Source organism: Oncorhynchus mykiss, chromosome 8 (assembly GCF_057628025.1).
Source record: "Oncorhynchus mykiss isolate SJ-2025 chromosome 8, ASM5762802v1, whole genome shotgun sequence".
NCBI classification, from domain to species: Eukaryota; Metazoa; Chordata; class Actinopteri; order Salmoniformes; family Salmonidae; genus Oncorhynchus; species Oncorhynchus mykiss.
The window spans coordinates 36,245,691-36,265,440 of NC_143029.1; the positions used below are offsets into that span (position 1 = coordinate 36,245,691).

Genomic DNA, 19,750 nt, shown 5'->3' on the forward strand with positions numbered 1-19,750 from the left:
CATATTGGCTGCTTCATGTGCAGTACCGCTAATAGGCCTGTTTTATCAGTTTATTTTTATTTATTGCTTTATTACATGATATTTTGCTTTATTATGCCTAAAAGCACACACGACCCAGTCCTGTTGCAGAGGAATTAGCATAATCCAGCACAACAATAATATGCGGGCCTCCACACCACGTGTGATAACGGGCATATTACGACAACACATTTTAAAGATCCAAACACTGAGCACACTCGGGGTTTGGGGTTTTGTGCAGGTGTCAGGTGATTGCAATAATGCTTAGGCAACGATTCTCAATAGTCCTGAGTGGCTTCATTCCTCTCCTTGTCTCCTTTCCTTCAACTGCACAGAAATGAACCGGACAGCTTAAATCAAATCTTCAGGGTATCCACCGTTGCTTTTCCTTGCTATGTGCTTTCAGATCTGCGCAGATGAAGGAGGTGAGGAAGCTCCTTTAGACTATCGAAATTAAGGAGAGACGACAAGGAGAGGAAGCTGTTGTAGACTATTCAGATGGACCCTATACTGTTTTACCACCCCTACGCCTTGCATGAAGGTGAACATTTGTGATTTCATGGCCAAGACATCTGACCAACCGTCGCTATTTCTGATGTTGCCTATGTTTCCAGAATATCCCCATTGAACCCAAGGTATTTATATATATATATATATATGTTCAACATTTCAGTCATAAATCTGGTTGAGGAAAAGGACCGGGGCTGCAAACTGAACAGGACGTGAACAGGACGTTAAGGGACAATATCAGACGACTTGAAGCCTTCAACTAAGACAACTGACATTTCTTCTTGTTTGACAGTAGACAGAGCCATCTTCGCTCCTTGAATAATGTCAAATCAAATATATTGTCTGTGTACACAGTCTAGCAGATGTTATAGGGGGTGCAGCGAAATCCTTAGGATATATGTTACTATAGCGTCTAACAATGCTGTAAAAAGTCAAACAAGTACATAAATATAAAAAAAAAATAAAAAAAAATCAAGAAATGTCGGGACGAATCCAAATAAACGTTCGGAGCAAATCATTTAAGAAATAACACACGTTTTTATTACTGCAAGTCCGCGCCATCTCAGACAATCCATTTAAGATATTTGTAACCTCTATAAGCCTACCTAAGTTAAACTTTTCACCGTATGACACAGCAACCATACAGTGGAGAGGATGAACGTGCAAGTGTTTCGTAATAACAAGTTAATAAGCAGTTTACACAGCTAATCATGACTGACAGTTTTCCATATTTAATTTATGACATCATTATGCAGGCCTCTATGCCTGCGGGTACAAGCAGTAGCCAACTCCTGAAAAGTGCAGTGCACTTCAGATAGGCTAAGTTTATTACCGTTTTTCTCAGGGATGTAGGCCTAACGATTCACCGCATCAGTCCCAGATTCAAATGTTTAAGATAGATAGAAGAGCATCGGTCGTCGGACCTCAAATCGATCCAAATGTAGCATGCATCGGTCCAAAAATATATTCTAAAAAGTTACGAATCACCGGTTCACATTATTTTTTTTTTGCTCATATAATTTTGTGACAACTGATACGTCCTCTCCTTCAGTGTCGAACTGTATGTAATTGTATTGACACGTCTCTGATCTACAACTCATTTTGCTTGCCGAACAACCCAGTGCAATATCAGTAGCGTCGTCAAACTATGCACTGTGCCCAGTTTCCTGGACCGTTCAGCATTCAAACGCTAAAATGGCTTCCATGATATTAAGCTTTATTAGGCGATTGACAACCTATGCAAATTGCTAGGTTATTGTTATCTAAGCCCTGTTAAAAATGTATTTTACCGGAATAAAAGTAAGCTACAGGAGAACTCATCTGACTATACCTGCTGAATGGGGCTTACAATATAATTTATTTGGAGTGTTCAAGTTCACCATCAGCAATACATTTCGTAGTGTGCCCTTTAAACAATCAGTGTATATGGTACTTTTTTTTTGTTGATATATATGGTAACGTTGATAATTTCACAAAGAGGACAGCAATCACTTTTGCGAGGCACACTGCGTGGCAGAAGCCAGAGAAGAAAAGATCACTCTAGAAAAACTTCCAAATGGTCAAAAACAATCGATTTTGAGATGGCGGTGAAACGCAAAAGCTGTGCTATATTCTCATTGGCCATGTCATAGCTCATTTATAAATGATAAATAAATACATGATACATATTGATACACCTGAATTCTAACCTTGTATACCACACTCTTAACCCTTTTCACGTGTGGGAACTGGCCTATATGGATAGGGCTAAATTGAAATGTTTCTTTACAGAAGAAATATGAAAAGAATATGCATGGTAGCAATTGAAAGGGAACAGTTTGGAGATTATGGAAAAATGATCAGACCAAAAGGTGAGGGACACAACAGTTCACCTGACACAAGACTGAATCCAAATGTACACAGTTTATTTTATGTGCATTTCACATGTACTGTACTTTGCCGCATTTGTTGATAACGAAATCTGAAATTACTCAACACATTATTAAGTAACATGATAAGAATATTTCTGGAAAATGTGGGGGAGGTGCAACATAAGACAAAACAAATGACAAGACTTTGAGTGAGAGGACTAACTGGTGTCTCCAAGTGGCCACACACCTCTCCAAAGGGTGCACAGTTCCTAAGTCATTTCAATGCATTTTTATGACTCAAAGAAGAGTCTTAAAAAAACGTTTATAGTTGATCTCTCCTAGCTGTGCCTTTGAGGAACTAGAGCAAGCACACTTGTAGTTTTGGTTGGAACACAGCCCTGCATCCCCACCATCACACAATTACTGTTGTTTACGCAATCCAAAGAAGGTCCATTATAAACCAAAATCTGGGTCAGGAGGGCATAATTTGAAAGCTTGTTCTATTGCCAACACGACTAGCTAAATTATACAATACGATATCAAAGTGGCAGGCTTTCACAATGCAATTCAGAGAAACAGATCGTAATTTGGGTGCTCATAGAAAAGTCATAAGTGCATTCAGGTGCGTATGCGCTGCGGCAAATTTGATTCACAATAGAAAACCATAGGCTCATTCTGTTCAGAACAACCCAGGGTATGAAGCCATGTCATCTTGTAACTGTACATTAAACAGTGATCATAAACGTTGGCACTGTATATGACATGTATTTTATACTATGGAAATGTGAAGAACACATTTGACTCACGGGTGTTTGGCTTGCTTGTATGACTTCAATGTGGTATTTATTACAATCCTCAATGTCTCATCTTTCAAAATACAGTCCTCTTAGTTTACAGCATTTCCCTCACTCAATTTTTTTTTTTTTTTTGCTGAAGTTGCAAAATTAGTGGGAGGGATGGGGACAATGTCTTGTCATGCGAGGTGCTCAAGTTCAGAGCAGCTGTCAGTCAAAATCCATACAGCGCTGTGAAGTGGAGAACCTGAGCTCTGAAGTCATGTATAGCATGTTACTGTACAGCCACTGCGTTCCAATTTAGGCGTTTATCAGTGTCCAAATCTGCCATTTTCAAACCGTTTATGAGTGTAAAGTGTTAAAAATACAGATGCAAGTTGGAACCAAATAAGGTGCTTGAGAGTGATACCATAGGGAAACTACTTTAGGTTCTCTGAAGAGACCAGCACCGGAATTGAAAAGCCTTGCTACAGGGTTTTATTTGAATATTTCCCAGGGTTATTAACATATTTCGCAGGTGCCTTTCCAGTGAATTTTAGATATAACGTGACTGTTTGGTAGTGACAGAGAAACGGTTGTTAGATTCATTAATTTTCAGCCCTGTGGCCTTCACCAAGTGAGATAAAAAAATGAAGACAATACAATACATATTTCATAAGGCCGTCTTATGAGGGCCTAGTTTTAGCCTAATACAGTGGCCTGAAACTCATTACAGGCCACAACAGGCCTGCAAGTCATATCATGCTGGCTTGTAAAGTGGCATGTAATTCCTATTGGAGTGGGGATAATCCAACATTTGAAAATGTTTATTTATTTGGAATGATTGCCAGGGTTGGGAAGTCTAAGATATGAGACTACTTTAAACATCTGAACTGGAACAAGCATTTTAGTAACAGGTGCAATAAATCCAATTTACAGATTGGAATACTTCAGAAAAATGTGTTATTTATATTTGAGTTGCATAAGATTAATGAATCAATGCAAAAACATAGATATTGAAACAAATAATTCTAAAAGTCGACCTACAACAGAGCATCCTGGGAAATAAGATGGGCGTGGTTTTGGTTCAACTCTGGATATTAACAACAACACTGGGATTATTTTACACCGCTGAGTGTTAATTTAAGTCTTAAATCAACACTAGATATGCTACACCAGAAAAAATCAATACTAGTTAACACGGGCTAATATGCTGTGTGCTATGAAAGGGAAACGTCTGCAGGCTTCCATACAATTAAATAACCTCTTAGAATTCTGAAGGACCGTAGATGCCACGTGAAGAACCCAAAGGTTTTTTTTTTATTGTGCAAGAGTTCTCCAAGGAACCTTTTTCAGTGCAGGTTTAGTACCATGGTACTCAATGCAATCACAATACTTGATACCAAGGCAACAAAAAATAAGGCATATTAGCCAAAGTCACAGAATGGCACTTCATCCAGACAGATCAACTCAGATACTGCCCTGTTCAATCATTGGGCATCTTTTGAGTTCAATAGCATTACATTTGCATTTTTTATATACAATTTTTTCCAAAGACAGCCATGTATGCATGAATTAACCAATTACACATTTTTTTTTTTACCAATCTAACAACATAAAAGATAATAATTTACCATTCAAATAATCTCTATTGGTAAACTGGGTAAATCAATATGTAGCCTAGGCCTATCCGCAATACAGGTGAATGCGTATTCAATAGGTGCGTGCATGCAGAGTTATTAAACTTGTTTTGTCTGATTTCATGGGGCTACAATCTGTTTCCCTTCCATTTGGGACTTATTGTACTGATCAACTACATTTGAACAGAAGTACCTTATTTTATAAAAATGTGCATGGTCTCTTTAAAGAACTGCACTAGCTGATTTTGCCCCCCCCAAAAATGCGTTGCTCCTCAAGAAAAGCTGCCGGCCATGACAGAGGACAAACATGGGTTGGATTGGCTTAGGGGTGCGGTTTGATGTGGATGTTTCTTGGGTGTGTCCTTGACGCTCCCATCTGTCAGAATCTTACCTGCAGCCATTCCCCCCCCACTCAATCACACCTCCTGCAGGTTGAGTTCAATAACTACAGGCAGATGCATTTCACTACAGCTGGCCATGCTTTCCACCTGGCTACCCCTACCCCGTTCAACTGCCCGGCATCCTCTACAGCAACCCGCCCAAGTCCCCACCATTTCTCCTTCACCCATATCCAGATAGCTGATGTTCTGAAAGAGCTGCAAAATCTGGACACGTACAAAATCAGCCGGGCTAGACAATCTGGACCCCCTCTTTCTAAAATTATCTGCCGGAATTGTTGCAACCCCTATTACTAGCCTGTTCAACCGCTCTTTCGTATCGTCTGAGATTCCCAAAGATTGGAAAGCTGCCACGGTCATCCCCCTCTTCAAAGGTGGTGACACTCTAGACCCAAACTGCTACAGACCTATACAGTGCCTTGCGAAAGTATTCGGCCCCCTTGAACTTTGCGACCTTTTGCCACATTTCAGGCTTCAAACATAAAGATATAAAACTGTATTTTTTTTGTGGAGAATCAACAACAAGTGGGACACAATCATGAAGTGGAACAACATTTATTGGATATTTCAAACTTTTTTAACAAATCAAAAACTGAAAAATGGGGCGTGCAAAATTATTCAGCCCCTTTACTTTCAGTGCAGCAAACTCTCTCCAGAAGTTTAGTGAGGATCTCTGAATGATCCAATAATGACCTAAATGACTAATGATGATAAATACAATCGACCTGTGTGTAATCAAGTCTCCGTATAAATGCACCTGCACTGTGATAGTCTCAGAGGTCTGTCAAAAGCGCAGAGAGCATCATGAAGAACAAGGAACACACCAGGCAGGTCCGGGATACTGTTGTGAAGAAGTTTAAAGCCGGATTTGGATACAAAAAGATTTCCCAAGCTTTAAACATCCCAAGGAGCACTGTGCAAGCGATAATATTGAAATGGAAGGAGTATCAGACCACTGCAAATCTACCAAGACCTGGCCGTCCCTCTAAACTTTCAGCTCATACAAGGAGAAGACTGATCAGAGATGCAGCCAAGAGGCCCATGATCACTCTGGATGAACTGCAGAGATCTACAGCTGAGGTGGGAGACTCTGTCCATAGGACAACAATCAGTCGTATATTGCACAAATCTGGCCTTTATGGAAGAGTGGCAAGAAGAAAGCCATTTCTTAAAGATATCCATAAAAAGTGTTGTTTCAAGTTTGCCACAAGCCACCTGGGAGACACACCAAACATGTGGAAGAAGGTGCTCTGGTCAGATGAAACCAAAATTGAACTTTTTGGCAACAATGCAAAACGTTATGTTTGGCGTAAAAGCAACACAGCTGAACACACCATCCCCACTGTCAAACATGGTGGTGGCAGCATCATGGTTTGGGCCTGCTTTTCTTCAGCAGGGACAGAGAAGATGGTTAAAATTGATGGGAAGATGGATGGAGCCAAATACAGGACCATTCTGGAAGAACCTGATGGAGTCTGCAAAAGACCTGAGACTGGGACGGAGATTTGTCTTCCAACAAGACAATGATCCAAAACATAAAGCAAAATCTACAATGGAATGGTTAAAAAATAAACATATCCAGGTGTTAGAATGGCCAAGTCAAAGTCCAGACCTGAATCCAATCGAGAATCTGTGGAAAGAACTGAAAACTGCTGTTCACAAATGCTCTCCATCCAACCTCACTGAGCTCGAGCTGTTTTGCAAGGAGGAATGGGAAAAAATTTCAGTCTCTCGATGTGCAAAACTGATAGAGACATACCCCAAGCGACTTACAGCTGTAATCGCAGCAAAAGGTGGCGCTACAAAGTATTAACTTAAGGGGGCTGAATAATTTTGCACGCCCAATTTTTCAGTTTTTGATTTGTTAAAAAAGTTTGAAATATCCAATAAATGTCGTTCCACTTCATGATTGTGTCCCACTTGTTGTTGATTCTTCACAAAAAATACAGTTTTATATCTTTATGCCTGAAGCCTGGCAAAAGGTCGCAAAGTTCAAGGGGGCCGAATACTTTCGCAAGGCACTGTATCTATCCTACCCAGCATTTCTAAGGTCTTCGAAAGCCAAGTTAACAAACAGATTACTGACCATTTCGAATCACATCGTACCTTTCTACACTATGCAATCTGGTTTCCGAGCTGGTCATGAGTGCACCTCAGCCACGCTCAAGGTCCTTAACGATATCATAACCGCCATCGATAAGAGACATTACTGTGCAGCTGTATTCATCGACCTGGCCAAGGCTTTCGACTCTGTCAATCACCACATTCTTATTGGCAGACTCAACAGCCTTGGTTTCTCAAATGATTGTCTCGCCTGGTTCACCAACTACTTCTCTGATAGAGCTCAGTGTGTCAAATCGGAGGGCCTGTTGTCCGGGCCTCTGGCAGTCTCTATGGGGGTGCCACAAGGTTCAATTCTCGGGCCGACTCTCTTCTCTGTATACATCAATGATGTTGCTCTTGCTGCTGGTGATTCTCTGATCCACCTCTATGCAGACGACACCATTCTGTATACTTCTGGCCCTTCTTTGGACACTGTGTTAACTAACCTCCAGACGAGCTTCAATGCCATACAACTCTCCTTCCGTGGCCTCCAACTGCTCTTAAACGCAAATAAAACTAAATGCATGCTATTCAACCGATCATTACCCGCACCTGCCCGCCCATCCAGCATCACTACTCTGGACGGCTCTGACTTAGAATACGTGGATAACTACAAATACCTAGGTGTTTGGCTAAACTGTAAACTCTCCTTCCAGACTCACATTAAGCATCTCCAATCAAAAATTAAATCTAGAAGAATCGGCTTCCTATTTCGCAACAAAGCTTCCTTCACTCATGCTGCCAAACATACCCAAGTAAAACTGACCATCCTACCGATCCTTGACTGTGGCGATGTCATCTATAAAATAGCCTCCAGCACTCTACTCAGCAAACTGGATGTAGTCTATCACATTGCCATCCGTTGCCACCAAAGCCCCATACACTACTCACCACTGCGACCTATTGGCTGGCCCTCGCTTCATACTTGTCGCCAAACCCACTGGCTACAGGTTATCTACAAGTCTCTGCTAGGTAAAGCCCGCCCTATCTCAGCTCGCTGGTCACCATAGCAGCACCCACTCGTAGCACGCGCTCCAGAAGGTATATCTCACTGGTCACCCCCAAAGCCAATTCCTCCTTTGGTCGCCTTTCCTTCCAGTTCTCTGCTGCCACTGACTGGAACGAACTGAAGAAAAAAAAAAAAAAATCACTGAAGCTGGAGATTCCCAACTCCCTCACAAGCTTTAATCCCCAGCTGTCAGAGCAGCTCACAGATCACTGCACCTGTTCATAGCCCATCTGACTGTATGTTTAGTTCATTCCATGTGTAACTCTGTGTTGTTGTATGTGTCGAACTGCTTTGCTTTATCTTGGCCAGGTCGCAGTTGCAAATGAGAACTTGTTCTCAACTAGCCTACCTGGTTAAATAAAGGTGAATAAAATAAATATAAAAAATGTATGGTGCGGTGCCAGAGGAAGTTTTGAATAGGTCAGTAGCCTACAGAGTATGAGAAGCATTCGTGACGTAGATATTCTAAACTAAGCGTTTGGACAAATTTCAAAAGTAGTAGCAGGACCATGTAGAAGAAACAACCCTTTCCATAATACCATACAAGCAGTGTTCTGCTAATATAACAATGTTAACATTTAATCTTTCATTATCATTCCCAGTTGATACGGATACTGTGCCTATCAGCATTTCGTCTGGTGGTAATGGGGCTACCTTGTCAAACATGTCAGAGTGGTCATACCTTCCTGTGTGGTGTCCCGTATACCACAGGAGTTCCCTGGTCCTGGCACAGAATACACAGGGTTTCTCCCTCCCTCCTAACTAATACCAATCAATTCAATAATAGAAAAACACAATACAAGTAAAAGTTGTGTCTAGTAAAACTGTAATGCCAAGTCTCTCTCCATTCAAGGCCTCTCCCCATTCAGACACATCAGTATCAAGCCCGTCTGTCAGTCATCACATCATCTTGCAATTCTCCTTGTGTTGACTCCATAGAATGTTTCTGTGAACACATTTAAAAAATTTTAACTATGCAAGTCAGTCAGTTAAGAACAAATCATTTTTTACAATGACGGCCTACCAAAAGGCGTCCTGCGGGGACGGGGGCCTGGGATAATTTTTTTTTTTTATAAATAAAATATAAATATAGGACAAAACACACATCACAACACTAAATAATGAGAGACCTAAGACAACAACATAGCAAGGCAGCAACACATGACAACACAGCATGGTCGCAAGCAACACAACAACACAAAACATGGTACAAACATTATTGGGCACAGTCAACAGCACAAAGGTCAAGAAGGGAGTGACAACAATACATCACACAAAGCAGCCACAACTGTCAGTAAGAGTGTCCACATAATCACTGCTATATTACCAATGGCAGTTAGGATAGGTCATATCTGACACACAAACAGGTACTTTGTAGGTACAAACAGGTAGGGTATGGGAGGGGAGGGTATGTCTGCATGATGCTGATCAGGGCCCCCTTGTTGGTGTTCTTTATGCTGCATGTTCGGCTGCAAACAACTACAGCAGGCAATCTTATGAGGTCGTTTTGACTGGGAGGGCCTGCGGCCGAGTGATATAATACACAAGCCAAGTAGTAAATAGCATTTTATTCTAAAGAAAGGTCAAGCCGGGTAATTTTTAATACAACTTCACACAACACCTGTCATTGTTGATGACGCTGTATGTGTCATCAGGGCAGTAACTCAGATCACTATCAGAGGCCTCATGATGCCATGTCCTTTTCATAGGAGTCCAGGGACTCTAGCAACAACCGATTAGGTGTGACAAGGGTACTTGAGTCGCATGACACACTTTTATTCAGAGGTCTTGCCTGACAAGCTGTGAAAATAGCAAGTAAACGATGAAATAAATTATTTTGGAGGTTGCGTAACCATTACTAAGAATAGTAAAGCCCCCTTTACTGGCTCAAATAGCTGTCCAATCTCCCTGTTACCAACCCTTCGCAAAGTTTTTGAAGAAATTGTGTTTGACCAGATGTGTTATTTTACAGTAAACAAATAGACAACAGACAGGCAAGCTTATAGGGAAAGACATTCAACAAGCACAGAATTTACACAAACTACTGATGATTGGCTGAGAGAAATTGATGACAAAAATATTATGGGGGCTGTTTTGTTGTACTTCAGTGTGGCTTTTGACATTATCATAGTCTGCTGCTGTAAAAACGTGTGTTATGGCTTTACATCCCATGCTATATTCTGGATAAAGAGTTACCTGTCTAAAAACACAGAGGGTGTTGTTTAATGGAAGCGTCTCCAACATAATCCAAGTAGAATCAGGAATTGCCCAGGGCAGCTGTCTAGGCCCCTTACTTTTTTCAATCTTCACTAACAACATGCCACTGGCTTTAAGTAAAGCCATTGTGTCTATGTATGTGGATAACAACACTATAAATGTCAGCAGACTGCGACTGAAATAAGAGACTGCAACACTTAAAACATTTTATGGCTGCGATCCCTGTACAGGGATCAACATCATGGGAAATTTCAGAGTGACAACTAAAAATACAATGTCGTAACATTAAACATTCTTGAAAATGCAAGAGTCTTACACCCTTCAAAAGATTAGAATCTTGGTAATCAAACTACGTTTTCCAATTTAAAATAGCTATTACAGAGAACAAATACCATGCTTTTGTTTGAGAAGAGCAATCAACAACAGAAACATTTTCCGCCATGACAGTTTTTACACCTTCACATCTGAAGGTAAAATTATGACTTACATTCTGATATCTTGCTCTTATTTCTCTTCCTGAGGGTCACAGTGATCAAATGAAGTGCCGTTTTCTTTGATAAAATCAATTTTTATAGCTTAAATCGAAATATTTTGTAACCTGTTTGTGCCGTGAATTCCATCTCTATCAATTTTTTACGGAGCATTCGACGTAATTAAACACGGTAAAACATTGTTTATCTAGTCATGATTGGTTTCAGTGCATTCCTCTGGATGTTTGCAACACAGCCAAACGTCATTGTTTTTTTTGCGGGGATATTGACCGAAGTGAACTGATTTGAAGACAACGAGCAATGACTACCTGGCGCACCAATCATTTTAGCGAAGCTTCGTTGATGGACTGTATTTCTGCCCAATGACCACTGATCTTCTTGAAATCTAGCTGGGTAGATAGCCAATGAGCTGAGGTAAACGCCAGTATGTAATGGTTTTGGGTTTGAGCACCATTCCTTGTTTGATATCGCATGCGTAACGAACTCCATTCTCGCCTTGACGATCAGAGGAGTTGCTGTGAGGCTTGTTATGCGCAGCTGTATTTTCAACGATTTCATTGAAGATATCATGGCGAATAAATCAGGAAAAGAGAAGTCAGTCTAAAGTGAAAGTGAGACGGATTTTTTGTTTGAGGAATCTTTGAGTGTTATGATTCAAAACAGGAACTGAGTTTCTGCAAGGACAGGACGTACTTCTGGACGGGTAAGTGCTAATGCCGTTTTGTGAAATATAAATATAAATTGTATTTTACATTTTTTACATTTGCAATGACATGTGTGGTTTGTTTGGAGGTGTATATATGTATATATATATATATATATATATATATATATATATATGTCAGATTATATTTTCAATTTTTTTATTCAAATGGAATGGAGTAGAACAGCAAACACACACATGGCCACTGTGCCTGCTACTCCTCTTCATTTCCATATGAAATAGCCATTGGTTGCTGTGGGCGAGTGCAGGCCCACAACAATGGCCGGAGTTGAATGGAACAGCACTTCACCTTAGTGACTGTTCGCTCTGCTCTATACAATACATATCTGTTTATTTTATGTGATGATAAAAAGGCTCATACAATACAAATATTTGTTTTATGTTTTCTTTCACAGTGACAGCGACTCCGACTGGGAGCCCCCGGTGCCAAGCTGCCCGCTCTACCTCTGCCCCCAGTGGTGTTCATATGCCACAGTTCATTACTGCAGGCATGACTGTGCCTGAGGGACAAAAGGGCACAGCATGGAGGCGTCGTTGTGTTCTGTGTCGCATGAACTGCACCACTTGTTCAGTTTGCCTCTGCTTTACATCAGAAAGAGACTGCTATGGGACATGGCACAGGCAGCAAAATATTGTGACGAGGACTTCCAAAAGAGTTTACTGTTTTTTTTTAAATGTTTATTTTCTAATATTTTTTTAAACATTTTTTCTTGTGTGTGTGTTAGAATTGCTTTTTGATATGTTGTTTGAACAATGCTCATAAAAATAAAGGGAACACTTAAACAACAATGTAACTCCAAGTCAATCACACTTCTGTGAAATAAACTGTCCACTTAGGAAGCAACACTGATTGACAATACATTTCACATGGTGTTGTGCAAATGGAATAGACAACAGGTGGAAATTATAGGCAATTAGCAAGACACCCCCAATAAAGGAGTGGTTCTATAGGGGGTGACCACAGACCACTTCTCAGTTCCTATGCTTCCTGGCTGATGTTTTGGTCACTTTTGAATGCTGGCGGTGATTTGCTGGCGGCAACATCCTCCAGCATGACCGGTTTGGCGCTGGGTCAGTCATGGTGTGGGGTAGCATTTCTTTGGGGGGCCGCACAGCCCTCCATGTGCTCGCCAGAGGTAGCCTGACTGCCATTAGGTACCGAGGAGATCCTCAGACCCCTTGTGAGACCATATGCTGGTGCGGTTGGCCCTGGGTTCCTCCTAATGCAAGACAATGCTAGACCTCATGTGGCTGGAGTGTGTAAGCAGTTCCTGCAAGAGGAAGGCGTTGATGCTATGGACTGGTCCGCCAGTTCCCCAGACCTGAATCCAATTGAGCACATCTGGGACATCATGTCTCGCTCCATCCACCAACGCCACGTTGCGCCACAGACTGTCCAGGAGTTGGCAGATGCTTTAGTCCAGGTCTGGGAGGAGATCCCTCAGGAGACCATCCGCCACCTCATCAGGAGCATGCCCAGGCGTTGTAGGGCGGTCATACAGGCACGTGGAGGCCACACACACTACAGAGCCTCATTTTGACTTGTTTTAAGGACATTACATCAAAGTTGGATCAGCCTGTAGTGTGGTTTTCCACTTTAATTTTGAGTGTGACTCCAAATCCATACCTCCGTGGGTTGATACATTTGATTTCCATTGATCATTTTTGTGTGATTTTGTTGTCAGCACATTCAACTATGTAAAGAAAAAAGTATTTATTCAGAATATTTCATTCATTCAGATCTAGGATGTGTTACTTTAGTGTTCCCTTTATTTTTTTGAGCAGTGTAGTTATTTGCACTGCTGTATATAGTTATAGGTCATTTCACCAAGTCGGCCACTTGGGTACATTTGGGCAACTTGTGTGGGACACCTGGGTGACTTCATGCTAAATGCTCACCCATTCCTGAAGTTATCAGTCTGAAACTTTGCACACCTACAGTTGCCCTCTTGTGTTATCCATCAAAATTATCTCCAGCATCCTATTCTAGTACATGTGAAAGATGATACTACAACAATAAAAACAGAAAACGTATGCTCTTTCTTTTTCTTTTCTTCCACCAGATCTACTGTGTTATAGTCTCCTACATTCAATTAACATTTCCACAAACTTCAGAATGTTTCCATTCAAATGATACCAAGAATATGCATATCCTTGCCTCTGGGGCTGAGCTACAGGCAGTTAGATTAGGGTATGTCTTCAGCAGGAAATTGAGAACAAAGGGATGCAACCATAACAGGTTATTAAACAGCTTGGAAAATACCAGAAAATTATGTCATAGCTTTAGAAGCTTCTGATAGGCTAACTAACCTAATTTGAGTCAATTGGAGGTGTACCTGTGGATGTACTTCAAACTCAGTGACTCTTTGCTTGACATCATGGGAAAATCAAAAGAAATTAGGCAAGACCTCAATTTTATTTAGCCCTCCTTAAGTCTGGTTCATCCTTGGGAGCAATTTCCAAATGCCTAAAAGTACCACGTTCATCTGTAAAAACAATAGTACGCAAGTATAAACATCACGGGACCACGCAGCCGTCATACCGCTCAGGAAGGAGAGACGTTCTGTCTCCTAGAAATGAACGTACTTTGGTGATTAAAGTGCAAATCAATCCCAGAACAACAGCAAAGGACCGTGTGAAGATGCTGGAGGAAACATGTACAAAAGTATCTATATCCACAGTAAAACAAGTCCTATATCGACATAACCTGAAAGGCCGCTCAGCAAGGAAAAAAACCACTGCTCCAAAACCGCCATAAAAAAAGCCAGACTATGGTTTGCAACTGCACATGGGGACAAAATGCATACTTTTTGGAGAAGTGTCCTCTGGTCTGATGAAACAAAAATAGAACTGTGACATAATGACCATCATTATGTTTGGAGGAAAAAGGGGGAGGCTTGCAAGCCAAAGAATACTATCCCAACCGTGAAGCACGGGGGTGGCAGCTTCATGTTCTGGGGGTGCTATGCTGCAGGAGGGACTGGTGTACTTCACAAAATAAAAGGCATCATGAGGATGGACAATTATGTGTATATATCGAAGCAACATCTCAAGATGGGTCGCAAATGGGTCTTCCAAATGGACAATGACGCCAAGCATACTTCCAAAAGTTGTGGCAAAATGGCTTAAGGACAACAAAGTCAAGGTATTGGAGTGGCCATCACAAAGCCCTGACCTCAATCCTATACTACATTTTTTGGCAGAACTGAAAAAGTGCGTCCGAGCAAGGTGGCCTACAAACCTGACTCAGTTACACCAACTCTGTCAGGAGGAATGGGACAAAAATCACCCAACTTATTGTGGGAAGCTTGTGGAAGGCTACCCAAAACATTTGACCCAAGTTAAACAATTTAAAGGCAATGCTACCAAATACTAATTGAGTGTATGTCAACTTCTGACCCACTGGGAATGTGATGAAAGGAATAAAAGCTGAAATAAAATCCCTCTACTATTATTCTGATATTTCACATTCTTAAAATAAAGTGGTGATCCTAACTGACCTAAGACAGGGAATTTTTACTAGGATTAAATGTCAGAAATTGTGGAAAAACTGAGTTTAAATGTATTTGGCTAAGGTGTATGTAAACTTCCGACTTCAACTGTATGTGGTAGTAGAGTAGGGGCCCGAGGGCACACAGTGTGTTGTGAAATCGTATTGTAATGTTTTTAATATTGCCTTAGCGGCAGCTAATGGGGGTCATTAAACAAATATAAAATTGCAATCACATTGCTGGACATGTTATGATACCCACCTTTGCACCTTCTGGTAGGTCACCGGCATCCATTCATGACCAGGGGTTCAGTCTTGCACCCAACTGTGAAATTTGTCTAACAGAAAAACAGGGTCAACGATTATCATCATCCCTCAATTATAAACATAGCTCAAGAAATAACAATCTCATTTGGAAGCTAATTATATGCTTTACATATGTTAATTGGATTAGATTCAGGCCGGTGAGGCCGTTACACTATGCAACCAACTGTGACATGTTTTGTTATGGCCCTGGGTTGGTTTGAGTTTGTTGCTGCTAGTTCATACGCTGTTGTAGTCTGACATGAGTTAGCCAGTACCACCATAGCTGCATCATTCTTTTTTTTAAAAGTGCCCTAGACATGGGTTGCATCTCGGTGACTAGTGACGGTTTCATCTAAATTACACTAACTCAGAGCGGCATGGAAATACAATGACGTTGCTTAAGTAAATAATAAGAGGGAAACAACTTTGCCCATTATTTTGTCAAATGTACTTTATTAGAGAGATGGCAACGTTGCCATTACTGTTACTTGCAAAGTTTGTAAAAACAAAAATTTGCTAGCAATGCTAATGTTAGCTAGCTAAAATGCAGTGGTCCCCTCAATCTTAGTTGGTTTAAAGTTATACTGCATCTGAAGTCAATCTGGCGACATCAAACATAAATCATTTGTAGGAAAACCTTTTTGTCTTCTTTTGAAATATTATCTGGTTTCCAAGCCAAATCCGAGGTATTGGGGTAGGCTAACGTTAACCAGCTATCTAGTTGGTAGCTAGCTGGCGATGATAATCATTATCACTATCAAAATATACATAACCAGCAGTCTATGGTCTAGGTACTGGTATACTCACTGGGGACCAACGTACTCCAACCTCCTATTCCGCATGATGATGGGGTCTTTCGGCAGGGCATCCAAACCATAGTTGTTGGTTGTGCATCCTGCTGGAAGCATGTATTGCATGGGCTTTTCAGTCTTAAAAACAGTCACGATCCTTTGAGCATGTTGGTTGGGGGCGATGAAACAGAGCCCCATTCAATGAAGCGAAGTGAGTGATAGGGCGATTTGCACGTGGAGCATGGCAAAAGGGGACATGATTTGTTGACATGATTGCAATCCTAACCCAACCTTCATTTACTCACTGAGGTTCCAAACTCCTTTTTAGACGAGACTGACTTCATGACCAAAATTATCCTTTTTACACTTTGTTGTAAAATGTTGATACTAGAATAAATATTTATGACTCATATCGATGTCACATAGGCCATTTAAGGGATGAGTTTTTTTTTTAGGGGCAGTCGCTCTTTAACCAGTAATGACGTTATTCACCAGGCAATAGGGGGGCAGCTGTCAGAGCACAGTCAGTTTGCTGAGGCAATAGACCTTCTTTGAGAGAGATGAAAGAATGTGAATGAATTAGGTTTTTGATGGCAATCAGCTTCGAAATCAGCATAATATGCAAACCATAATGCAAACTAGCATCACAAAGTACTAGAGTAGAAAATTGATGTTGGCTTTAGCGGTCAACTAGCCATGAAAGTTAGCCTACAAAGCTGGAAGCTACCAGTATCTTCATGCACTATAAAGTGTTCTAGGCTAACCCGCATGGACATTGTTTTGCTATCAGTAATTAACAGTTCTACATACCATGTCGCATTATTCAAGTGTGTTGACTTCTGTGCAGCATGGGTGGGGAGCTAACATGATGTAGCCCAGACTGCCAGTGCAGGCAGTGGGGAGCTAACATGATGCAGCCCAGACTGCCAGTGCAGGCAGTGGGGAGCTAACATGATGCAGCCCAGACTGCCAGTGCAGGCAGTGGGGAGCTAACATGATGCAGCCCAACATGATGCAAGCAAGTGGAGCAGGCACAGTGCACACACTATAATAAGGGGTCAGCTGCGCTGATAGACAGGCTTGATCCGTGAGCCATTTGACATTAGTACCAAAAGTTTGAAACTTCTAGTACCGAACCATTTTTCATGTTGTAGTATCGAAAAAGTACAGACATTTTTGGTATACCGTGCAACACTATGACACATTATTAGCTCAAACACTTAATCTGCATAAATGACAAGTTAATTAGTGGGTGATGATTTCAGAACCAAAGTGCAGGACAAAACATTTTTGGCTACATTGCTCCCCCCTAATCTGATGGTGGTAGATGCATAGTCTCCCTTGTGACTCAGTTTAGGTGCCTAGATTGTAAATTATGTATATACTCACACACACACACTGAAAATGGTGCTACTGTGGATAGCTGCCATTTTATGGGCTCCAGTCCAATTCTGCAATTTCGCGTGCTTGATTTTTTTTTACGCTGATCATTTTGTTACATAAAGTCTCCACCAACATATCCGATGACTGACAACAGCTTGTGGACATCAGATTAACGATCCTCGATTTGAGTGAAGATTTTTACATTAATGATTCTACAGCTCTGAATGTTCCGCAACCCCGGATGAGGCCCTGATCCCTGGGACTCGAAAGAGGAAGCAGCGGCAAGAGAGGCTGCGTTATGACGAGACTACGTTGGCGAGCATCTAGACCGCCATTTTGTTGGAGAACGTGTAGTCACTGGAGAACAAATTGGATGAGCGCCATTCGAGACCATCCTATCAACGTGACAGAAAAACTCAAATATCCTATGTTTCTCGGAGTCATGAATGAGGACATGGATATACAAACTTAATTTGTCACATGCGCTGAACATACAAGCCCTTAACCAACTTAAGTAAAATGCATACATCCATCTATCCATCAAAAGATGGGACACCTACTCATTCAAGGGTTTTTCTTTATTTTCTACATTGTAGAATAATAGTGAAGACATCAAAACTATGAAATAACACATGTAGTAACCAAGCAAGTCTTAAATCAAAATATTTTTTATATTTGAGATTCTTCAAAGTAGCCACCCTTTGCTTGATGACAGCTTTGAAAACTATTGGCATTCTCTCAACCAGCTTCATGAGGTAGTCACCTGGAACGCATTTCAATTAACAGGTGTGCCTTGTTAGAAGTTAATTTGTGGAATTATTTTCCTTCTTAATGCATTTGAGCCAATCAGTTGTGGTGTGACAAGGTATGGGTAGCATACAGACGATAGCCCTATTTGGCAAAAGACCAAGTCCATATTATGGCAAGAAAAACCCAAATAAGCAAAGAGAAACAACAGTCCATCATTACTTTAAGACATGAAGGTCAGTCAATCTGGAACATTTCAAGAACTTCGAAAGTTTTTTAAAGTGCATTTGCAAAAACCATCAATCGCTATGATGAAACTGGCTCTCATGAGGACCGCCACAGGAAAGGAAGACCCAGAGTTAGCTCTGCTGCAGAGGATACGTTAATTAGAGTTAACTGCACCTCAGATTGCATCCCAAATAAATTCTTCACAAGATTCAAGTAAGAGACACATCTCAACATCAACTGCTCAAATGAGACTGCGTGAATCAGGCCTTCATGGTCTATTGCTGCAAAAAAAAACACAACTAAAAGGACACCAAGAAGAGACTTGCTTGGGCCAAGAGACACGAGCAATGGACATTAGACCGGAGGAAATCTGTCCTTTGATCTGAGGAGACACCAACTCTGTGTCTTTGTGTCTTTGTGAGACGCAGAGTAGGTGAACGGATGATCTGCGCATCTGTGGTTCCCACCGTGAAGCATGGAGGAGGAGTTGTGATGGTGTGGCTGGTTCTTTGCTCGTGACACTGTCTGTGATTTATTTAGAATTGAAGGCACACTTAACGAGCATGACTACCACAGCAATCTGCAGTGATACGCCATCCCATCTGATTTGCACTTAGCGGGACTATCATTTGTTTTTCAAAAGGATAATGACCCAAAACATACCTCCAGGCTGTGTAAGGGCTATTAGACCAAGAAGGAGACTGATGGAGTGCTGCATCAGATGACCTGGCCTCCACAAATCACCCGACCTCAACCCAACCGAGATGGTTTGGGATAAGTTTTTCCTTCACCACAGAGTGAAGCAAAAGCAGCCAACAAGTGCTCAGCATATGTGGGAAAAGCATTCCAGGTAAAGCTGTTGAGAGAATTACAAGTGTACAAAGCTGTCATCAAGGCAAAAGGTGGCTACTGAAGAATCTCAAATATAAAATATGTTGATTTGTTTAACACTTTGGTTACTACATGGTTTCATATGTGCAATTTCATATTTTTGATGTCATCGCTATTATTCTACAATGTAGAACAGAGTAAAAAAGATAAACCCTTGAATGAGTGTGTCAAAACGTTAAAA

At 41.1% G+C, this 19,750-nt stretch overlaps 1 protein-coding gene across 5 annotated transcripts in view; it reads right to left on the bottom strand.

Annotated features, from left to right (window-relative positions):
- The window catches only part of LOC149981641 (bromo adjacent homology domain-containing 1 protein-like), a 68,257-nt gene that overhangs the window by 31,160 nt on the left and 17,347 nt on the right, over positions 1–19,750 (bottom strand). For 2 of the 5 annotated variants that reach the window (XM_090243332.1, XM_090243328.1), the window contains exon 2: positions 15,486–15,561. The exons of 2 other annotated variants lie outside the window; for them this stretch is intronic. The gene's annotated coding sequence lies outside the window, so the exon portion shown is untranslated. Of the gene's footprint in view, positions 1–15,485; positions 15,610–19,750 lie in introns of those variants that run through there. One more of the 5 variants, XM_090243329.1, reaches the window with a different exon arrangement.